Source organism: Cryptomeria japonica, chromosome 7, assembly GCF_030272615.1.
Source record: "Cryptomeria japonica chromosome 7, Sugi_1.0, whole genome shotgun sequence".
NCBI lineage: Eukaryota > Viridiplantae > Streptophyta > Pinopsida > Cupressales > Cupressaceae > Cryptomeria > Cryptomeria japonica.
The window spans coordinates 367,663,167-367,682,474 of record NC_081411.1 but is presented as its reverse complement, the minus strand read 5'-3'; positions in this window follow the sequence as shown (position 1 = coordinate 367,682,474).

Genomic DNA, 19,308 nt, shown 5'->3' with positions numbered 1-19,308 from the left:
CTACACAAAGTTCATTGACACCGGCATCCAGTTTACACCAACAATGAATCATATCGGCTTCCAGGCTGACATATGATAAATTTTTGTTTATGCAAATTATATTTTAATGTAATTAATTATTTCTAGCTGGCATGATGTATTATAAAGACTCATATATCTATGAGATCTTGTAGATCATTTTGTAGTAGATGAGTATGTATTAGGCAATGAATATGAGAGTGAATATCTGTATATGCATTTTGATGTAAGTATTTTATGAGCGAATAAAAGCAGAGAAGAGAAAAGCAAGATTTATGCCAGATGTATTTGACAGAGCTTAAACTGTAATTGAATCTAGCATTGTAGATGTTATTTTGAGCAGTACATTGTCATTGGATTTAATCATCCAATTTTGTAGTTAGTGGGACTCTAGTTTTATTGTCGAGCAGTGAGCTCTAGGCTATTGACCTTCCTACATGTGCAGACCCCTATTATATCAGCAATATTTATTCATATTGGCCAGTGAGTAAATATTGTGGGTCACAAATCCCACCGAGGTTTTTCCCCTATCGGGTTTCCTTGCCAAAATATCTTATTTCTCTTTATTTCATTATTACTTGTTTACCGGTATATTAATTTAGGTTATAAAATTGCAAACAAGTTTAGATCTTTGTCCACCAGTTAGACATTGATTCACCCCCCCTCTCAGTGTCTTTGGGACTGATCAAGTATCTAACAATTGGTATCAGAGCCTAGTCCTCTATTTACTGAAGCCTAACAACTTGAGGAAGATTCGGAAACCGATACCAATGGAAAGTTTGAGACAACAATTGGAAGGAGCTCTTGAAGATTTTGATGTAGAAAAATTGAAGAATATCAAACTAGAAGATGAACTCAAAACTGCTCGGGAATTTATGAAAGCACTTCAAGATAACCTGGTTATAGCAAAGAATAAGAGAATAGAATTACATGTTCAATAGCAAAATCAAGATGATGAAGAAAAAGAAACTCTCAGAGATATTGCAGAGAAATTGAGACAAGAGAACAATAATATGAAGAATGAGATGCAAGATTTAACCATGAGACTATGCAAAGATATTGAAGATAGGAAGAAGAATGAGGAAGATTTGGCCAGAAGACTTAATGAAAGTTTAGATGAATCTCTAAGGCTTAGTTATGAAAATGATATTCTTAAAACTGATTTGATTCACATGCAACATGACAAAGAGGAACTTTTGAGACAAGTTAGCACTTTGGAAAGTGATTTGGTCGCTGCAAATGAATTCAAAGACAAATTCAAGAAAAGTTCAGATAATCTTGACGATATGCTAAAAAGTCAAAAACCTGATGGAGAAATAGTTGGACTTGGATTTGAACATGGAGAAAGCTCCGGGACTGCCAACAATCATGATTACAGCAAACTGGTAAGGCAACCTAATGCTTATAAATTTAATGGGAAATGTTTTAATTGCAACAAATTTGGTCATAGAGCAAATCAGTGCAGATTTAGAAATAATCAGAATACAAACTCACCCACCAGTCAATGTTCCAAATGCAATAAAAATGGTCATAACACAGATAATTGTAGAATGAATGTGAAATTCTATGTTTGTTGTAGATTTGGACATTTATCTAATCAATGTAGAACTCAAACCAGTCAAGGTTATGGAAAGGCAATTCAAAAAAATAATGTAACTTGCTATGCATGTAACAAGATTGGGCATATCACAAAATTCTGTAGAAGCAAGACTATACCGGTGAACAATAAAGGATCTAATAACAAAGGCAAAGAGAAGGTGACTGAAATCAAGCAAGAATTTTCAAAACAATGGATTAGAAAGAGAGATCAGAGAGGAGATGAATTTGTCTCTGCACCAGCAAAACAGGGTAGTCCTGCACCGACAGGAGGTACTTCATCTAACTGAGGAATAATCCTTAGGGATAAGGAAGAAAATTGAAAATCATGCATTTTACCCTCGATTGATGGTAAGAAGTTATATTTCTTCTTTATCAGCAGACATGTTAAGTTTTCACTTAACCGGAAGCATTTAATGCGGTTGTTAGTGAATTTTTTTGTTATAAAGAATGAAAATCCCTCATTTTGAATCACAAAGCATTCAAATTTATGAAGAGCATGAAGAGAGCGAAGGCATTAAAGAGGCAAAGCAGCTAAGAAATTTTTAGGGCATTTCAGAGCATTTCACTTGTAGAAAAGGTATTTATTTTAGTATCATGGCTACTTCATCTTTTGTTCCTGAATTCATTACAAACCCTATTGTGGTAGAGAATGTTAAGAATCCTAGACCTATTTTTAAGATCATTCTTGAGATTGCTAAGCAAGATGATTCCATTGGTCCCTTTTCTAAAATTTCAAAGGGAGTTGCTTTTGCTGAAGATCCGAGGATATATATTCATCACAACATAGAGAATTTAGGGTCTGATGATTTGAGAAACATATACCAGAATGTTATAGCTGATAAACAAGGTTTAATCAAGCCTGAGCATAAGATTTTTGAGGATTTAGGATTTGTTGATATTTTGAACATTCCTGAATTTCTGAATGAGATAGTTTGTCTTGTACTTAGTAGGGTTCATGGTGAATTTATGTGGTTAGATTCTATTTTCAAAATTACTAAACAGTAAATCAAGGTGGTCACTGGTTTACCCTCTATCGGTACTAGGCCTGACAAGAAGAAAAAGAACCCAAACAAGGGGGTTATGAACCTAACCAGTGCTACATCTGATAGTAGATCCCTTAGGGTTAGTGATATCACTAATGAGAATGTGAAATATGTGAGTATGGTGATTGGTTACAGAGTTACTCATACAAATAGGTTAAATTATGTTTCTATTATGTGTATACATAGTGCATATGAAATGGTAAAGAACAATGCAAAGATTGACATTTGTGAATGGCTAAAGGATGAACTGATAGACAATTTGGGGAAGATCAAGGGTGATAAGAAAGGAACCTTCAAATTTGGTAACTTACTTGTATGCCTAATGCTTTATTTCACAAAGGAGATTCCCAACATTGGTCACAAGGACTTTTCTTATGACATCCCTGTTGGAAGACATATTATGGAGGCAATTACTAGCATAGGTGCTGATGGTGACAAGTTGGTTAAATATTATTTCAAGAAATTTCAAACTAAGATGAAGGCAAGAGAAAGGATTCCTCAAAGCATTGTGGACAAATATGACAAACAGATATGTTTTGTAATAAAGAGAGATGAGACATGGATGGAGGTTGTTACTCCTCGAACCATTTGGATAATAGAGATGAGAAATGAAGTAGATTTGAACATTCTTGAGTCTTATGCAAGGATACTTCTTGATGCACCAAGGGAACTAACTAAGAAGATATTTGGCACAGTTGAAACAATTGAGAGTGATGTATCCATGATGGAGAGGAAGAAAAGAGAAAAAATAATGAAAGATGCTTTGAAGTTTGTGGCAGATGTTAAGAAAGGATTGATGGGACTTGAACAGATGACTAGTATTGCTGAGAGCATGAAGGAAAGTAAAACTGGACAACAACTGGCAGCTCATGTTTCCCCGATTGTTACTTCTTGTGAGATAGAAAGTGATAAAGCAACAAAATTTGAAAGAGTTGAAAGAAATAAAAGTAAACCTTCATAGGAACCTACTCCTTCTCCAAAGAGGACAAGAACACTAAGGAAGAAACAACAAGCTATGAGAGAGCCCAACATTTAGAGAAATAAACTTACACTAAAAAAACCAACACCTAAGGTATTAGATATTCTATCCCCAGAAGAACCTATAAATAAAATTACCCAGGATGGAAACCTTAGAAATATCAGCAAATGTTATCATACTTTCAAAGATTCTGATAAGGGAACAATTGAGGAAAGTATCATTCTACATCTTGATATTTACAAGAAAGTTTTAATTGAGGTCGTTGATGATTTGCCTAATGATCTTTATCTAAGACTTGAGGAAAAAATAATGTCTATAATGGAACTTGACAAGAAATTAAAAGTTGAAGCATTGTTGGCGGTTCACCCTGTCAATTCCGAACAAGAGATTGATGAATTGATTACAGAAGCCAACCGGTCAGTTTTTGCTAGTGGTCACTGACAAGCTAGTTTAATGGCAGGCAGAGTCAAAGAAATTGTTGATGAAACGACTAACAAATGGGATATATTCTTTGTGGAAAAGGAGAAGAAGGAAGAGAAGGATAGACAAAAAATGGACAAATCTTTCACTAAAGTATATCAGAAAAGTGATAAGGGTAAGAACAAAGTTGGTGGTATTCCTAACTTGACTATCAAGGATAACCTACCCCCACCGACTGAAGACACACCACCGGTAGTGGTAGAGAAACAAGTTGAGAAACAAGTTGAGGAATGAGCAAAGGGACGGGTTAAAGAACAAGTTGAGACATAGGTTGAACATGAGGAAGAGAAAACAAAGAAAGTGAACATTGAGAATATTGATCTGGAGTCAAACATTTTGTTTACCATGAATGTGGACACTCAGGATATCAATGTAATTATATATAAATCTTTTGAGAATGTTGAAGAAAAGAAAACTGAACCTATAAATGTTGACTCTCAACAAAACATTGAGAAAATGGTAGAAGAACAAGTAGAAGTGGAAGCACAAGTAGAAGCACAAACTAAAACAGGTAAGGGACAAGAACAAAGTATAGCTAAACTAGTAGTCAGCAAGGAAGGCAACAAGGATGTTGGTAAGGATGGAAACAAGATTGAAAAACAGAGTGATCTTAAGGAAGTAACAGTAAATAAAGAAGAGGTAAATGATGGTAGTAAGTTAGCATAAGTGGTTAATGTGCAAACATCCGGAGATGATAAGAAACCTACTGCAAAACATCTCACTCTGCCTAGTGTTGTCCTCAAAATTTGATTCCCTTCAATGTCCTTAAGATAATATGGTCTACACTAGGTCCAGAGAAAACATCAAAGATAAGGAAATTCCAGAGACAACATATGACAAGGTTTGATTAAACCTTCTACACTTCGGGCTTCCTTAGAGCCCAGGTGGGTATACCTTTGTGAATTAACTTCACACTTTTAAACAATAAACCCATAGCAAACCAGTCTAGAAAACCAGTGGATTTATTCACCTTGAAATCAACTGAAAACAAAGAATAGAAACTGTACTTAACTTCAGCATTTTTTATCAACAAAGTATGCAATAAACAACCTTGATTAACACCAGTGCCTTATCCAAGGTTACAGAGTCACCCAAATTCAAATAAAACTCCTGAAACAAAATATCTTTATGCTTCCCGTCGGCTTGGTTCCCACTAATCCTGATATATGCCTGACACATACAAGAATTCAATCATTCTAGACTAAGCTATGGTCCTCAAAATTCCTTCCAAAGAATTTACTGGTATGAGTGATCCCATGTATTTAATTTCCCTCCTAAAGAGAAAAGCTAACAAACACTTATACTGAGATTGCTTTGCAATTCCATTCAAACTAAACAGCCCTGGATTATTCAGAATAAAGACAGTAAATAAATTTGTGAACAAACTTGAAGACAACACATAACTTTTGCTCAAAACTGATGGCCTGTATATTGATATTCATTTCAAAGAGTATTACAATAAATTCTGATTCTCCATTAGACTTAGAAAAGTTCAGATAAATTTCTGTAGCATTTTCTTAAAAAAATTTGTGTGATCCCTTTTCCTCTAGTCCTGGTATCCATTTATAACAACATGGATGCACAAAGCTTTGGACTTCTCGAGGAGATTTTGTTACAATTATTTCAAAAATTGAAGAGATTACAATTTTTGTGCAAAAATAGTTATGCACTCTTTTCAGCCTCTGCAGTTTGTTCAACGGGTTGTTCGGTTGCAACCTCTTCTATCTTTTCAGGGGCACTCTCCAACTGCTCCGGATCATGGGTGGAATATTTAACTTCCCACTCATTATATGTCTCTTCTGTCGGCCATGAAAAATTAATCACATCATCTTTATTTTTAGTCAACCTTTTCCAAGAATTTCTCAGTTTGTTGACTTCTGAATTAAGAAAACTATAATGTGATTTAATTTTTTCTATTTCCTGTATTGTTATAACAAAGAAAGAGGTATCATCAAGATCAATGATTCCCTTAACCCTTGCTGACAATTTGACTTCTATTTCTTTAAGCCATACTTGCTTATCTTTCAACTGATCCGGATTGGCAAAAATTCCTGGGAGCAACTCACAAACTTGATCAGTGTATTCCTTCTTAAGCAATTTAACCCTTCTATCCACATTATCCACTTCTATTGCTAATTGTAATAAGACCTTAGCGACATCAGAAGTGGATTTGATAATGGGATTAGCTCTTGCTTCATCACAGGATACACACATGAACTCCAGATCTTGCTCCCTTGGTCTCCATCTGTCAAAAATGGGTGTCAAAATTGCCTTATCTCTTCTCAGCTCATTCCATATCTCCATAATCTTTCAGACATTGTTGTAGAGCAATGAGGCATTTATTGTCTCTGCAAAACTGGAGATTGTGGCCCTTACCTTCTCCTCATATTTCCCTGCATACAAGGCCTAAGCCTGCTTCAGGTTTTCTAATTCTTGAGGAGTAATCTCAATCATTTGGGAGCTGGAAGGTGCTGGGGATATTGGAAATTCGATGATAGGGCTTGTAGGTGGAGGTCTTACAGGAGAGGAAGAAATCATTAATGTTGAAGGCTCACCTTGATGGTGCTGTCCCATCAACTGGCTTTGTAATCTAGCAATGATGCTATCTTTACCTCTCACCTCTTCCTTGGCATTATTGTAGGCCTTCAAAACTGTTTCCAACTTAATTTGGAGGGCCTCCTTTTCTTTGGCTTCCTTTTGAGCCACTATAACACTGAAGTTTACAGTTTCTAGCACAGTGCTAGCAGCCTCTACTACCCCTGTACTCTGCACTCTTTTTACCATCAATCCACCAAGGTGACTTGACCCTGGGGTGTCTTTACTTTTCTTGTCCTCATTTCTCTTGAGGGACCACATAACCAGTGCAGCATTATCCTTACTGAATGTAACCCCTTCCATGGGTTTAGTTTCTTTTCTTACTGCATCTAGCACCAGAGCATCAGCAATATCCCACTTTGGTAAGATGAGCACTCCAGCTTGTGCTACTAGGTCTCTTCCCTGTTCAGGAGTGATGGTTTTGAATTCTTCCATCATCTCCTGTTTTATGTCTTCCTCCACTGAGGCTGGGTCTTTATCAAGCTGCTCAACCTTCCTTGTCTCACATCTAGCATTATATCTATTTATATGTCGTTTCCAAATAAACTGCATGAATGCTTCTGATGTAACAAAGTTGTTATCAGCTAAAAAGGCACTACTTGCCTTTTTATCTCAGGATCCCACTCCTGGCCTTTAAGTTCAGTAGAGGTGATGTCCATTTCAGCATCAATGGGCTCTTCTGGCATTCCCTCCTCCACTTCATCATAAGTGTATGCGATTTCACCCAAGCTACCCAACTGCAAGAGGTGTTCAGCTACTGCTTTTTCATCTCCTTTATGGATAGGGGATTGGGATGGGGAATACAAAGGTGTATCTGATTGCACTTCCTTCCCCACCCTTTGCTTCTTTAGGCTATCCTGAATGTGAATGACATCTTGTACCTTCCTCTTTCCTTTGGATGTGGAGGGCTCCCCTGTTGTAGGCACTAGCATACTATAACCTGATTTCTTGTGCAATGTGTAATCACCAGGAGGAATTGCTTTGGTGGAAGCTGATTTTCTCAGGATCATTCTAGCCTTTTCAGGGTTACTCTTAATCACAGCTTCCCTCTTCTCCTTCAGTGTTTGCATCACATCTTCAAAACAAACAATCAAGAATTTTATTTTTTCTTCCAATGGGAAGAAGCTAGACAATGGGTCATAGCTAGCATCAAATTGATGCACAAAATCCAAGGCTTTCTTGTAAGCCACCCACTTTTCCTTCCTTAATTTCTGCTCATCCAAATCAAATTCATTTCTGATGAGGTCTTCAGGAAATTGGAATTGATGAGGCCTACCTCTGCATGCTACCTTCTTCCTGAACACACCGTTGAAAAAGTCCTCTGGATCAGCACACTTGGACACTGCAGTGGATAAATGGTAAGGTTTGAGGAAATCCTCAAAGCAATTCGAGCCTCCCTTTGTAACTACGAATTGGTGGGCTATGGTAGCTGCAGGGAAAATAGTCCCTTTGCCTCTGCCTATTAACTCTGCTTCTTGTAGGCCACCAATTTGCCTAAGGATCTCCGCTATTCCCACTTTGAGAGGCACCTAGTAAGGTAACAAAAATGGAGTACCCCTGAAACCAAAAACTCTGAAAACTGTGGAGACTGGATATAAATACACGTCACCCCAATTATGAACAATTTTGATGTTCTCTGCGAATTCTTTTGGCCTTATGAATTCCAGAAGAACTTTGGGGACTCTTGGGTTATCAGAGCAAAGGAGAGTCCTTATTTTACATGCAAAATATTTATCAAACTTTAGGAAACTAGCATCCTCTCTGTCCCATGACAACACAGTACTCCATAATTGTACTGGCATTTTCTCTCCTTCCTTCTCTTTAACTAGATCCAATCCACTAGCAAAATAATCACCACCTTTGAAGAGAAAAAGGTACATTAAGAGCGAATACCACCCAAAAGGTCTATCCACCTTTCCATTCTTTATTCCTATCAACCCTCCATGGATAGCATCGGCAATAAAAGAAGCATAATCAAATGTGATAACAAGAAAAGGATTCAAAATCTAAACAATCATTAGCAAGTAATGATTTGGTATATTTGCTTCAGCATCCTCTCCTAGAATTTGGCAAAGTGCCCAATACATTCCTTTAGCCCTCAAGGTAAACATACTCAATGAGAAAGGCTCTTGTGTATTGGGTCCTACAACTGCTAACCCTCCTATTTTCAGAAAAAGTTCTTTAAGAGGCCCATTCCTGAGATGACTCCTCTATGCACTGTACACTTGGGCTAATGATGTGAAATTGATGGGTTCCAGGAAGTTTGTGAACTCATTGAGTCCGAATGCTGTCCTAAATTCCTCAGCATTAATTTCCATAAGGGTTTTCCCATTTATATCTCGGATGCATCTTGTTACTGGATCATAATTTAATGCCATTTGGGTTAACAAGTCTGTATCCATGAATACCCCTAGGACTACTAACTTCCCAACATCTAGTTCCCAAATACTGTTTTGAGGGGCAGGCGAATTTCTCATTCCAAATCCGACTTTAAATAACCCCAACTCGGTCATTCCCACCTGTGGGTCTCTCAGCCAATTGCCTTTGTCATACAATCCTTCTCCTATCTTCAGATGGGTAGCCCTGGGCACTAACTCTTTGGCCTTCGATGCCTGGTTAGTTGACAATGTCAACTGTTCTAAAAAATCATCACATACACTTCGTTCTAAATAATTAACCTTGCCGGAAAATTCCCTTTTAGGAGCCATTTGAAAATGCCAGAAAATGAATATCACTCTTAAACAATCCTGCAACACGAGAATGATTTTACTTAAAACACCCCACAAGAATTGCTACAAAATATGAGCGAACCTGATGCTTGCTTGAAGGAAATTGCTCTGCAACTGAACCGCCTGCTCTGTATCTGAAAAAGATAACTCTGCGTCTGCTCTTCTGCAAAATCTTTTAAAAGATATCTTCACTTAGTTGTTAGGAAATCAAATACTTGTACTTAGGGCCTTAACTATGACACTAATTCCGCATGCTTCGGCCGTCCCTTCAAAATCGAATTCATACGAGAATTCGTATTTTTCGCTCCAACGGATCATAACATTCCTGCAAGTGTTTCACTGTTACCTTTTCATTACTGACGGCTTTGTCTTTAGTATGGCTCCTGCTTTTCTATTGGCTACATAATACCATGTGGCATCGAATCATTGGCCTTAAAATTCCCTTCACATTTTATTTGATACTGGCCACGTGTCTTTTTTTTACAATGACGTTTCCACCTTGGCGGGCCCACACTTTCATCCTTGACCACGTGTCATCATGACACATGGACGGTTCTTTTTCATTCTCACTATTTCGCGGCCATAAGGAGTGAGCACTTTACCCTTGTGAAATAGCACGAGCCTTTGGATCATCCCTCAAGCTGATCACTAATTAATCCATTGAAAATGCTTTCAGGAATGGTGGGCCCGTGGACTCGTCACCAACACCTGGCATCCAGTCACCTATGACGATGATTTGTCGCTCTGTCATTCGCCAAAAGGAAACTACGAGGGGCCCCACTTTCGTCTCAACAAGTCTATCTCTCACGTCATCATCAAGACACGTGGATGGTTCTTGTTCATTCTTGCTATTTCGCGGCCATAAGGAGTGAGCACTTTACCCTTGCAAAATAACGTGAGCCATTGGATCATCCCTCAAGCTGATCAGCATTTAATCCATTGAAAAGGCTTTCAGGAATGGTGGGCCCGCAGACTCGTCACCAACACCTGGCATCCAGTCACCTGTGGCGCTGATTTATTGCTCTGTCATTCGCCAAAAGGAAACTACGAGGGGCCCCACTTTCGTCTCAACAGGTCTATCTCTCACGTCATCATCAAGACACGTGGATGGTTCTTGTTCATTCTCGCTATTTCACGGCCATAAGGAGTGAGCACTTTACCCTTACGAAATAGCGCGAGCCGTTGGATCATCCCTCAAGCTGATCACTAATTAATCCATTGAAAAGGCTTTCAGGAATGATGGGCCCGCGGACTCGTCACCAACACCTGGTACCTAGTCACCTGTGGCGCTGATTTGTCGCTCTGTCATTCACCAAAAGGAAACTACGAGGGGCCCCACTTTCGTCTCAACAGGTCTATCTCTCACGTCATCATCAAGACACGTGGATGGTTCTTGTTCATTCTCGCTATTTCGTGGCCATAAGGAGTGAGCACTTAACCCTTGCGAAATAACGCGAGCCGTTGGATCATCCCTCAAGCTGATCAGCATTTAATCCATTGAAAAGGCTTTCAGGAATGGTGGGCCCGCAGACTCGTCATGGACACTTGGCGCCTTGTCATTTTCGGAGATGACTTGTCACTCTGTCATTTGCCAGAAGGAAGCCACAGGGTCTCAATAGATTGTTAACAGCTGTACCTGCCAGGTCATTTCTGGGGCCCATTTCGAACATTTAATCCTAACCTGCCCACTGTGGTGACTTGTGCCACATGCTACCTTTTAATACACCAGAAGAAAGCCACGGGGCTCCAATCACCTTTGACAGCCACACCCTTTACTTCCTCCGTCATGACACATGGACGGTCCTCGTTAATTCTCGCTATTTCACGGGCCTAATGGGTGAGCATTTTACCCTTGCGAAATAGCACGGGCCGTTAGATCATCTCCCAAATTGATCACTAATTACTGGGCCCGACAACTTTAGAAGAAAAGCATACAAGGCATAAAATTTTCAAATAATCAACGTAACCGCCTAGGCAAATAATAAGGGGGGGACACTTCCCATGACCCCGCGACCCATACTTAAGTGAATAAAGTAACAGAAGATTAGAAACCAGAGGGTTTAACACAAAAAGATAGAAAATCAATAACCCTTAAAACCCCTAAGGTTTAAAATGAAGCTGAAGCACCTGGGATTACACCCTATTCAAAAAAATTTTTATGAACCATAACCAATTATGGAAAAAGGAGAACCCAATTTTAAACAGTGATAACAATGGCTCTGACTGGGGATGGTTGATTGCGAGATCAACACAAGAAAACTCAGAAACTCTGGAGAAACAGACCAAAACACAGACCAAAACCAGGAAAACAGGAAAGAAAACAAAATATATACAAACAAGGACCTACCGTGCATGGACATTAAGAGAAATAATGCTTCAGGAATTGTCCATGCACCGGAAATTCCTGCATTTCATCATTCATATTCTTCAAAAAATATGAATCCTTACCATTCTGGTCACAAACCACAAAAGGGCCAATCCATAGTGATTCAAATTTTTTATGTTTTCCTTTATCTTGTCCTTTTGCATTCCACTGAAGAACCATGTCATCAATTTGAAACTTCCTTAATGATGTCCTTTTATCAAAAAGATACTTTGACTGCAACTGGATCTTCTAATTTTTCTTATGGGCAGAAGTCCTAAGCTCCTCCATTTCTACAATTTGGATCATTCTGTTTTCCATCGGTTCAGATATCTCCATGTCCTCATCCTGCAAAAACTTATACACTGGAAGAAGGTTATTTACCGGTAATCTGGCTTGGGTAGCATAAACCAACTCAAAAGGTGACATTCCAATGGATTTTTTAACTGTGATTCTATCTGCCCACAGAGCTAACTTCAACTTTTGATCCCAAGACCTTTTATTTTCTTCTAAAATTTTCTTGATGATATTCAACAGGCTTTTATTGCTGGATTCTGCCTGTCCATTCTCCTGAGGGTGATAAGGTGATGAGTAGGACATGAGTATACCGTGACTATTGCAAAAACCTACAAATTCTTCTGATCTAAAACACATAGCATTATCCATTACCAATTTCGCAGGTGTTCCAAATCTAGTCACAATACTATCCATCAGGAAATCAATGACAATTTTACTATTAGCTCTTTTTGTAGGGATGGCTTCTATCCATTTGGTAAAATAATCAGTGGCCACTATAATCCATCCATGACCTCTTCCTGACTTCTCAACAATTTCTCCAATAAAATCAATGCCCCATTGGACAAAAGGAGCTTTTACAGAGATTGGATTTAAAGGTAAGGCTCCTTCATACTTGAGCTTAGAAGAAAATCTTTGACATGGATCACATCTTCGAACATATGCATGGGTATCTTTAAATAAGGTAGGCCAATAATACCCAGCCTGTATTATCTTACCAGCAGTAGTCTTAGCAGAATAGTGACCTCCACATACTCCATCATGCATTTCAATTAACACCTGTTTGGCTTGAAATTCATCCAAACACATTAGTAACTCTCCATCTCTTTTTCTCCAGAAAAGATCACCCTGAATGAGCACATACTTTTGGGATTTAAGCTTCAAAGTTCTCTTCTGATTCTATGTCATTTCTTCTGGGAGTATTTTACCTTTCAATACTTGGATTATCTCTGTGTACCAAGGTTGTCTCTCAATACTAGTAACCAAAACATCTTTAACCTCAACATTGTGTATTTCTACATTCATGAGATTTGACTTATTCATGAGCTTAGCCAAACCTAACCCTCTCACTAATTTAGTGATCTTTATCTCCAAATTGAACTCCTGAATTCTATTGACCCATCTACACCTCTTCCCAGTAACTTCAGACTGAGACAAAATATCTTTAACAGCAGAATGTGGAACATAAGCAATGACGTTTGCATTCACCAGCTATGGCCTAAAAGCTTTAACAGCTTTAACTAGGGCATAAGCTTGTTTCTCCATGATTTCATATTTTAGTTCTGCCGCCTGCAAAGATTTACTATAGAAGGCTATGGGATGTACATATCCTTCATTGTCCTTTTGTAATAATACTGCAGCCACCGTGTGATATGAAGTAAAAGAAAACAGAGAAAAAGGCTTACCATAATCTGGAGATTTCAACACTGGTGCTTCCTGAATTGCCTTCTTAATCTCATCAAAAGCTTTTGAAGCTTCTTGATCCCAATGAAACTTTGTGTCCTTCTTGAGCAACTTGACAATAGGCTTCACTATCTCGGCAAAGTTTGCAATGAATCTCCTAAGAAAATTCACTTTGCCTAAAAAGGATTGGATACCTTTCACATTTTTAGGTTCAGACACTGTTAATTGCTTCAATTCTTTCAGGGTCTATTCTTACCCCTTCCTTGGAAACTATGTGTCCCAATAACTTTCCTTCAGTGACCCCAAAATGACATTTCTTGGGATTTAGTGATACACCAAATTCCAAGGCTTTATCGAACACCTTCTCTAGATGTCCACAATGATCATCAGCTCTCTTTGAGAAACAAGTTAAATCATCTTGGTAAACCACCATAATGATATTTATAAATTCCTTAAAAGCCACATCCATAGCTCTCTGAAATGTAGCTCCTGCATTTTTTAATCCAAATGGCATTCTCACATATACATAGGTTCCCCATGGAGTAGTGAAAGCTGTTTTAAACTGTTCAGACTCCTTTACAAGCACTTGATTGTATCCTGAGAAACCATCCATCATGGATAAAAGATCACAACCTGTCACTCTTTGTAGCATTGCTTCCATGTTTGGGGATGAATAATTATCTTTTAAGGAAGCAACATTAAGATTCCTAAAATCAACACACAATCTGATGTCTCCATTTTTCTTTCTTACTGGGACCAGATTAGAGACCCATGAAGAATGTCTTATTGGTTTGATAATCCCCCCTTCTCTCAATTTAATCAACTCTTGTTGCATTTTAGTTTCTAATAAGGGGTTGATAGGTCTCTGTTTCTGTCTGAAAGGCTTAGCATCTGGAAGTAAAGGAACTTCATTCTGAAAAAGATCTTGTCTATATGCCTTTAGGTCTTCATAAGACCAAGCAAAGACATGCTTATATCTCTTCAATAAATTGATAAGGTTAATCCTAACATGAGGGGGTAATTTCTTTCCAATATATACCAACTTCGGGAATGATTCTGTCCCCAGGTTTACCTCCTCCAATTCTTCTAACTTGGTGGTAGGTTGCTAGTGTAAATGACTATCATTATAACTAAACATACTCTCTAGCTCCACCAACCCTTTAGGTATCTCATTGGTTTCCAACTGGACAATATCATTTCCAAACACTGTCTCCCTATTATCCACCACTTCCACCAATGCATTGCAATCAATCTTTTGTCCATCATAATCATCAACACATTGGATAAACCTAAGAATATCCTCATCATCAGCAAAAACTTGCCAATTGTACACATTATCAGGGATAGCAGGCGGGTGAACTCACAATACTGGTTCCCACTTTTTGACCAACTTTGACACTTAGATGAACATTTTGCAAAAAACCTTCACTTTCCGACACCTATAACTTTTAAATCGTTAAGAATTTGAAGATGATGTAAACTAGTGATTTGTAACATCCTTTTTGTAGATTCTAAATATATTTTTTTCAAATTTTTTTGAATAAAATTTTATTGATTTTTCTGTCTCCCTCAAAAGTAGTTTTTTACAGGAAACAACATTTTTTAAGAGTGATGTGCATCCCGAAATGTATAAATTTTTATCTATAAATGATAAAAACTTATCTCTTTTAAATTTTGGTTTGTAACATCAATACCCAGGGCATGCAATTGGTTTGATAGTGATATGTTGAATATTTTTTATTTTATTAAGTTTTGAAGTCCGACTAATTATAATTTAGATATAGGTGTACGTTTGAACACATAACTTGCTCTAAATATATCAAAATTAAGTTTTATTTTTTTTGTTAGAAAGAAGACATCAATACCTAGGGCATAGATATTTTTCAGAATTTGTTTGAATTAGTTTGATATTTTTCCCAATGCATTGAACAAAGAAGTTCATGGTCGGTGAAAAACCTACATTTATAAAAAATAAAATAAAAATATATTAATAAACTTAAATATATTAAAAATTATACTATTTGGAAAGCTTATAATAAGGACTAAATCCTCAAGAAAACAAAACTTCTAAATGAATTCGTTTGACCCCTCAAAAGCTAATGTAAAATTGTTTTTTTATTAGCATTTGATAGATGCAAAGGAGACTCCATTGCAAGTATGATTTAGAAGTAGAGAGGTTCTATCCAAGAAATTTTGATCTAAGAGCCTTTGATCTAACTCTCTTCAATTAATTACTTCAAATGGGACCTCTTAAAGCTTAAATAATTATATTTTCCAAAAAATGTATGATTTCAGCAAAAATTAGGATGTACCAAAAAGTGGGAACCAGCTTTGTGAGTTCACCCAGGCCTAGATTTTATTTCCACAGTGGAAATACCGGTTAGTGTTGCATCATCATTTTTCAAAGCAACATTAGCTAGGAAATCTGCCATAATATTTTTGGTTTGCTCTATCCAGTTAATAGAAAATGCATCAAAATGCTCAATAACATCCCAAACAACATGCTTATATTGCTTCAATCTATCATTCTTGGATGCATATCTAGATCTCACCTGAGAGACAACCAATTCTGAATCACCCATTACTTTCAACAGTTGCATTCCATGCTTTTTTGCAACCTCAAGTCCTAATAATAGGGCTTCGTACTCTGCAGTATTATTTGTGCACTGGAATGCCAACAAGAATGAGTATTTGAAAGTTATACCTGAAGGGGACACAAAAAGAACCTGCACCAGATCCTTCTTTAGAGCAATCTCCATCAAAATACATTTGCCACAACCCATACTGTTGTGCTTGTAGCTCGACTACAATTGGGTCAGTATTTTCAATTGAGGTGATATTGGTTGAAGTCTGAAATTGTCTGGATCTACATCAATCATACAATTAAGCATACTAGGATCCACATTCTCAATTACCTTAGGAGCTCATGGCTCCCTCTATAGTTTGACCTGATTGCCACCAATAGGAATAGTAGCATAAGACAAGTCCAGTTGAACATTTCCCCCTACTGCTACTGCCCACTGCCTAGAAAGTAACATACCATAGTGGGGTTTAGTATCAGTAACAATAACATCCATTTTATCAGTGGCTTTAGGAAATGCAGCTATTTTTACTTCTACATCTTTCATTGTACCTATCACAGGCACTTCTTTGTTATCCATAGCATAACATTTCCCATACACAGTGGTTACTGATAACCCTAATTCTTTCATAACACTATAGGGCATTACATTAGCAGCTACTCCTGAATCTATCATGCAGTTTTTAATCAACCGGTTATTCACTAGCAAAGTAACATAGAAGGGATCTACCTGAGAAGGCTCTTGAGTGATAGTGGTTCCAACATATACCTCTGGGGTTTGGAACTCTTGATCCTTTCCAACTTTATCCGAACCAGTGGGTAATACCAAGTCACTATCAGATACACTAGAGAATAAAGACAAAGCTGCATCCTTATGTTCTTTAATCTGTAGCAATTCTATTAATGGAACAGTGACTTTCATTTGAGTTAAAGCTTGGGCCATATCAAATGCAGAATTATTACATTTTTCAGTATTAACCTTAACCTTTTCTGTTTTGAATTGACTGGCCTTCTTCACCATCTCTGCCTTTTGTACATCACCGGCATTTTTGTCATCTATGCTTTTAGGTAAGTCTTTAACTTGTTCCTCTTTTTCTTGATTGGCTTTAAGAATAGCAGTAACACTGCTTGATGCCCCTTTCTTTATGACTTCTTTTACAAACATAGAACCTGGCTCACCTTGATCAGTGTCTCTCTTGGTGCTTCTCAGATTGTAGTTATGTTTTGCTTTGGTGATTGCAGCCTTAGTGAGATTTTTAACTTCTTCCTCACTAGGCCTCCTAAGATGAACTTCTTTGTCTTCAATTGTTACCACATTCAAGGTTGGATGCCAACTTAAGGCTAACTATCCTTGCACTAACCTTTCATTATCCAACACATCACTGTATTCACTTTGCATAGATTCCTCATCACTTTCTATGATGGTTTCAAACATATTAATGTCAGGCTCTGCTTCTGGCCTCATAGATTCTTCCAGAGCTTGAGCTACTGCACACTGATGAGGAGAATGTGGTCCATCACAAGCAATACAGCAAGGAGTATTTTCTATATTATTAACAGTTTTCCCTTTCAAAGGATCTGGTGTGTCTTGGCTTTGGGCAATTTTAGGCTTCTCAACTTGGGGTTTACCATCCTTCCAATTTGTATTGTATGGCATATCATGTAATTTAGGAGGTCTGTCTTGCTAGTTATAATGGGGCTTATCATTTTTGCTAACCTTAGCAGTCAAATCTTTCATAGCATTAACCAGTTTTTCCATTTTATCATCTTCTTTAGCAACTTTGTTAGGTTGCTGTTTGGTTTCATGCCATAATCTACCATCTGTTCTTCTTCCCAATTTTCCAGATGCTTTTCGATTACTTTCTACACTTATAGCAATTCTAAAAGCATCCCTTAAGTTATGAGGATTTTTATCTCTCAAAATATAGGCCATTTTGGAATCAAATGCATTGTAGTATGTGTTAAGACACATGTTATCATCTAACCTCAACACTTGATACAATCTGTGCATAGCTTTCTGGAATCTAGCATTGAAATCGGTGACTACTTCATTTTCAGACTTTCTAATATTATTGAACTCATTTAGCATGAAACTCACATTAGTCTTGTCACCATACTGTTCTTGAAAACAATTTTTAAAATCATCCCATGAACCTATGCTATTTACTGGAAGACCTCTGTACCAATTTCTTGCATCATCCACCAAGGATTGAACAAACAGTTTCATAATAACATCTTCATCTGCTATCTCATAATCATTTATCAAATCCCCAAAAGATTTCAGATGTTCCTCAGCACTGACTGCATTGTTCCCAGCAAACTTATGGAGTCTGTCTCTTAGCTCAGTAGGAACATGATTTGAATATCCTGGGATCCCATCAAAAAACAATTGCCTATATTGTTCTAGATTGATTGGCCTTCTTTGAAAAGGGGAAATAGCACTATTGTTTCCCATAATCATTTTAGCTTTTGGGATTGGAGATTGAGATGTTTGGGTGTGCTGTTTATTTGAGGGTATTTGTCTTACTGAGGCAATATTAGCATGTATTGCAGGTTGAGTATTGACCTGAGGAAAAGAGATGTGTTGGGGATTAGGCTTGCTAGGATCTTCCGATGGGAATGTAATAGGGGGAGCTTTTAAGTAGTTAATATTTCTTTTAACTTCCTGATTCGCTGCTTCTAACTCAGCCTTTTCCAATTCCATTTGGAGGTCTTCCTTTTCCTTCCTCATCCTTTCCATCTCTCTCTCATGTGCTAAGATCCTATGAGAAATCCCTTCTACAGTTTTAGATTCTACTCCATCGTCTACCCATTTCTGTTTTCCTTTGTCTAAATTGGCTTTAGGAAGCTGGGAATCATTAGATACTTCCCTAATTGGCTGGGCTACTGACTTAGAAGCTGGTCTAATCTTAGGAATTAGGATCTTCCTAATCACTGGGCCTTCCTCATCACTTTTTTCTTTTTCCTTAGCAAGCACTTCAAGATCAGCTATCTGTCTAAGGAGCCTATCCCTCTCCATCAATTTGGCTTTAACTTCCTTTTCCTTATTTGCTTCCTTTTGAGCTCTTAGGGAGATTAAATGATGGACTCTTTTGTTTAAATCTTCAATCTCCTGAGACATCTTATCCTCATTAGGATAGTTTTCTTCAGAGTCTGATGCATTAATTTGGTCTATGTCAATTAGGCTAATGTTCCCATCTATTGTCCTAGGAACAGAGTGCCTA